We start from the raw sequence: 6,000 nt of genomic DNA, 5'->3' as shown, positions 1-6,000 counted from the left end.
CGAATTCTCCTTCTACCTTCTTATGTTATTTACGCCTAATTTACCGCACACCTTTATTTGCAAGAACAAAACCTCAAACTTTCGACTTCTTCGCCCTCTTCGCTCCAGTTGCAGATCCCCTCTTCTTCTCGTCAGCGTTACTCGTGGTTCTACCTACCAAGAACTTTTCACTCGGAATCATTTTTTCATTCACCATCGTTCTGGCTCCTGTGCCGCCTGTACCCACCCGGTTTTACCCACGGCACACAGTCGCACATGGAGATTACACAATGTCAAAACTACTTTAATTCTCCTATTAATAATTCAATCACGACTTCAGTTATAGCCTGGCACCGTCTCCATCTTGGAATTAAAGAGAGAGGCACATGAGTACGAGAGGGCAACATAGGACAAGAGAGACCAAAGTAAAGATTGTTTAAGAAAATTAAAAAAAAAAAAAAAGGAAAAGGAAGGCGTGGAGACTAAACAAGGAAAGTCTGAGAGACAGTTGGCAAAGAACGAAACAAAAGTAAAGACAGCCTGGGTGCAATAGTGGTGGTTAAGGGCAGCGCGAGAGAAAGAGACACAGAGAAGGAGCGACAGAGAGAGGGAGAGAGAGAGGGCAGGGCGTAGATACAGAGTTTGGAAAGGGTGGAGGAGCTGCGGGTAAGGGGAAAAGGGGGAGAGACAGCCCAGCCAAGAAAAAAAAAATCTTCAACCCATGCCAACTTCAGAGCTGGCACCAAAATGGCAATCGAGTGTAAAAAAAAAAAAAAGAAAAAAAGAAAAAGAGAAAAAAAAAGTGGTGCGTGAAGTGAATAAAAAACACAGATTATGAATTGAAATAAGACAGAAAAAAATAGAGAAAGAAAAAAATAATAATAAACTTACGGCACTTGGGGGGGGAAGAGAAAGAGACATCCATGGTGTCTCTCCCTCTTGCACACACGCTCACACACACACACACTCTCTGTCCCCCCCTTTCCTGTAAAAGTGTATTGCAGGCTGACTGCAGCTGAGAAATCTACAGGCTGGCTCGCAAAGAAGATGGCAGGATTCCAGTGTTCCAACGCTGACTTCCCTGCATTTCGGACTGGGTGTTAGAGTAAAAGCAATTCAAGGAGAGGAGAAAGGATCAGGAGATGTAAGGTTTACCAGGCGCCTTTTTTTTCCCACCATTTTTTTTTTAACTCTCTATTTTTGTCCTCAATAACCTATTTCTCTCCGCTGACTCTCTCTTTCTTTCTAAGCAACATCTTCTCTTTCTGTCTTTTTAGGCACTTTTTTTTTGTAAATTCTTTTGTTGAGTTTTTTTTTATGCTTTCTTTTTTTTACTTTTCTTTTTTGTTACCGTACAAGAATTCTTAAAGAAAAAAAAAAAAAATCCCAAACTTTTCTCTGATTGGAAACTTAAGGCTTCTTGTTTTATTTTCCTCTCTCTGTTTGCACGCGTTGGCAGAAGTGTGTCTTCCTCTGTTCTCTCTCTGGTATGTGCCATCTCTTATTATTAAGTAATCTCAGTATTTTTCTTTTCCTTCTTGTTTCGTGCTGATTTAATGTGGGTGGCTCTTCCTATGGGGGCAGCAACAATGACAAAAAAAAAACTACAAAAAAAACTAGCCTTTTTTGTATTGAAGACTTTCAATATCCTTCAAAACTGTCCCGGCTCTTCTTGATGCTGGCATTACCCTGCCAGACCCCAGGTAGGAGTGACCTTTACCTTGGCTCTAGATGTCTAGGGTAGGCCGGGAATAAGGAGAAATACAGACTTCCTTTTCCTGATATAAACACAATATGTTCTTGTCGTTATATTATTATTACTTTGTGTAATCTTATGATATTTAGATATCTGACTTGTACTCATGCTTGTTTAGGTGCTTTAACTGTGTAAATGCGACTTTCTCTAAATATATCTACAGTATATAGAGAGTATATATATACTCTATGTGTGTCTGTCTACCCATCCCCATTTATTTGCATCATCCCTTTTAGATATCGATACAGGCTGCAAGATTTTTCCATAGCATAATATGTTAATTTATTGCAGATTAGGTCCTAGTAGACCCGGTCACTAGGCAAGCTGAGTAGGGTACAACATTGTGGGGCGCAAAAGGCAAGGAGTAATTGTGTGCAACCTGTTAGAAACTTCCCGCAACTGAGAGATGAACCATCGGAATCACTACTAATCCCCAATGTGGCGTCTAAAGAAGTGGCAAATGCCCATATTAGTGCTACTCCGACAATGTCAATGACTATGTATATATGCAGGTCTAACATAATACACCACGTCATGGTGCTCAGACCCCAAACCGGAGGTGTCGACAGTCCTTTCAGACGTGCCGGTCACTATGTGTCAGTCCTCCCCACTCTATATAAGAGCACGACAACGTCATATGGAAATGCTGCGACGGCAAATTAATTATAAGCAGCATAATGCTAATTAATATCCCTACTGTTATAAGGCTGCTTACTCCATAGATAGCGGCGATATACTGCGAATCCTACAAGAGGAAACTAATGGTATAGAGCAACATATGGTAGACAGAATTTAGGACAGACGTTAGTATTGTGCCAAATACGGTGTGCAAATTTCTGCTTTAAAATATTTATGTCTGGCTAACATTATGATTTACATAATGATCATATAGACCGGCTACAATGTGCGTGCCGAGAACGTAATGTGATGATGATTTATCTGGAATCTAAAAAGATATTAAGATACCTGCGTAATAATAACTAATTTGCGTTTCTATTACTTTACCACTATATTATTTTAACTACTTATATATTTTTAACATATTTAAATACATATATATAAACATATGTGTGTCTATATATATAGACGCACACATATATATGAGATTTATGTCTGCTTATTCATGTATATATAGATATATGTGAATATATATACTTTTTTATTTAAAATTTTATTTTTTTTATGCCTAGATTTATTATACAATTCTTCTTTTGCTCATCTAGTATACAAATATTATATAAATGGTCATTGGCGTAAAATTGTTTAATACGTATGCACAACTACTATGACCATTATCCTCGTAAACCATTGTATAAAGCAGCTTTAGCTTATTCACCGTTTTTCACGATTTTCACCGTTCTCAGAATGTTCTGAATTTAGAATAGTTGACTATAGTTTGGCTACATGGTATACCGAGTTTATAGAATAAGGGAGAGAACTTTATACGGGCCGGGTAAATACTTAAGAATAAATCACGATACAGAAGTTTGACCTCAACTTCAGAAATAAATGTTGAGAGTCCAGAAAGATGCATTGGAGTCTGCAGGTACCTAAATATCCAACATCAGAGAAGATAGGAAAGGAAAAAAACAACGTGGATTTATTTTCACAAAGTAATAATGACTGCTCTTTTTTCCACAAGTCTGAGAACTTCTGTCACTTCTTTCGTTTTCGTGCATTAAAGTGGCAGTGACCTAAATATCAGGTGAAATATTTACTGTAAGGATAATATTTTATCATTACGTTTAGATAAGTTTACGAAGAATAAAAAGCTTTAAGAAAGGCATGCAGGGCAAAAAAGAGTCGTCAGTGTGACATCTCACAATAATTTACATAGTCAGATAATTCAATCTATAAGAATAGACAAAATAAATTCCATGAATATTAATATGAGGACGAAAGCATGGAATAATGTGTGTAACTACAAGAAGCAATAAAATGCAGTAATAGGAAGAAAAACCTGCAATAGTACGAACAGCTACCAGGAGGATATATGGAGTAATAGGAGGAGATATAGGGAGGATATATGGAGTAATAGGGGGAGATATAGGGAGGATATATGGGGTAATAGGAGGAGATACAGGGAGGATATATGGAGTAATAGGAGGAGATATAGGGAGGATATATGGAGTAATAGGAGGAGCTATAGGGAGGATATATGGAGTAATAGGAAGAGATATAGGGAGGATATATGGGGTAATAGGAGGAGATATAGGGAGGATATATGGAGTAATAGGAGGAGATACGGAGTAATAGGAGGAGATATAGGGAGGATATATGTAGTAATAGGAGGAGCTATAGGGAGGATATATGGAGTAATAGGAAGAGATATAGGGAGGATATATGGAGTAATAGGGGGAGATACAGGGAGGATATATAGAGTAATAGGGGGAGATATAGGGAGGATATATGGAGTAATAGGAGGAGATATAGGGAGGATATATGGAGTAATAGGGGGAGATATAGGGAGGATATATGGAATAATAGGAGGAGATATAGGGGAGGATATATGGAGTAATAGGAGGAGATATAGGGAGGATATATGGAGTAATAGGAGGAGATATAGGGAGGATATATGGAGTAATAGGAGGAGATAGAGGGAGGATATATGGGGTAATAGGAGGAGATATAGGGGGATATATGGAGTAATAGGGGGAGATACAGGGAGGATATATGGAGTAATAGGGGGAGATATAGGGAGGATATATGGAATAATAGGAGGAGATATAGGGAGGATATATGGAGTAATAGGAGGAGATATAGGGAGGATATATGGAGTAATAGGGGGAGATACAGGGATGATATATGGAGTAATAGGAGGAGATATAGGGAGGATATATGGAGTAATAGGAGGAGATATAGGGAGGATATATGGAGTAATAGGAGGAGATATAGGGAGGATATATGGAGTAATAGGAGGAGATATAGGGAGGATATATGGAGTAATAGAGGGAGATATAGGGAGGATATATGGAGCAATAGGAGGAGATATAGGGAGGATATATGGAGTAATAGGTGGAGAAATAGGGTGGATATATGGAGTAATAGGGGGAAATATAGGGGGATATATGGAGTAATAGGAGGAGATATGGGGAGGATATATGGAGTAATACAGGGAGATATAGGGAGGATAAATGGAGTAATAGGTGGAGATATGGGGTAATAGGAGGAGATATAGAGAGGATATATGGGGTAATAGGAGGAGATATAGGGAGGATAAATGGAGTAATAGGGGGAGATATAGGGAGGATATATGGAGAAATAGGAGGATATATGGAGTAATAGGGGAGATATAGGGAGGATATATGGAGTAATAGGGGGAGATATATGGAGGATATATGCAGTAATAGGGGGAGATATAGGGAGGATATATGGAGTAATAGGAGGAGATATATGGAGGATATATGGAGCAATAGGGGGACATATAGGGAGGATATATGGAGTAATAGGGGAAGATATAGGGAGGATATATGGAGAAATAGGAGGATATATGGAGTAATAGGGGGAGATATAGGGAGGATATATGGAGTAATAGGAGAAGATATAGGGGAGGATATATGGAGTAATAGGAGGAGATATAGGGGGATATATGGAGTAATAGGGGGAGATAGAGGAAGGATATATGGAGCAATAAGAGGAGATATAGGGGAGGATATATGGAGTAATAGGGGGAGATATAGGTAGGATATATGGAGTAATAGGAGGAGATATAGGGGGCATATATGGAATAAAAGGGGGAGATATAGGGAGGATATATGGAGTAATAGGGGGAGATATAGGGAGGATATATGGAGTAATAGGAGGGGATATAGGGAAGATATATGGAGTAATAGGAGGAGATATAAGAAGGATATATGGAGTAATAGGAGGAGATATAGGGGAGGATATATGGAGTAATATGGTGAGATATAGGGAGGATATATGAAGTAATAGGGGGAGATATAGGGAGGATATATGGAGTAATAGGAGGAGATATAGGGAGGATATATGGAGTAATAGGGGGAGATATAGGGAGGATATAGGTTGTAATAGGAGGAGATATAGGGAGGATATATGGAGTAATAGGGGGAGATATAGGGAGGATATATGGAGTAATAGGAGGAGATATAGGGAGGATATATGGAGTAATAGGGGGAGATATAGGGAGGGTATATGGAGTATTAGGGGGAGATATAGGGAGGATATATGGAGTAATAGGAGGAGATATAGGGAGGATATATGGAGTAATAGGGGGAGATATAGGGAGGATATATGGAGTAATAGGA

At 38.6% G+C, this 6,000-nt stretch overlaps 1 protein-coding gene across 5 annotated transcripts in view; it reads left to right on the top strand.

Annotated features, from left to right (window-relative positions):
- Window positions 1–965: 965 nt before the first annotated feature.
- The window catches only part of NFIX (nuclear factor I X), a 203,476-nt gene continuing 198,441 nt past the window's right edge, over window positions 966–6,000 (top strand). For 2 of the 5 annotated variants that reach the window (XM_073587476.1, XM_073587473.1), the window contains exons 1-2: window positions 984–1,123; window positions 1,439–1,466. The gene's annotated coding sequence lies outside the window, so the exon portion shown is untranslated. Of the gene's footprint in view, window positions 1,124–1,438; window positions 1,467–6,000 lie in introns of all 5 variants that reach the window. The other 3 variants (XM_073587478.1, XM_073587477.1, XM_073587474.1) reach the window with 2 other exon arrangements.

Source organism: Dendrobates tinctorius, unplaced genomic scaffold, assembly GCF_039654945.1.
Source record: "Dendrobates tinctorius isolate UK_male_01 unplaced genomic scaffold, ASM3965494v1 ptg000099l, whole genome shotgun sequence".
NCBI classification, from domain to species: domain Eukaryota; kingdom Metazoa; phylum Chordata; class Amphibia; order Anura; family Dendrobatidae; genus Dendrobates; species Dendrobates tinctorius.
This window is presented reverse-complemented; position numbering and strand designations above follow the sequence as displayed.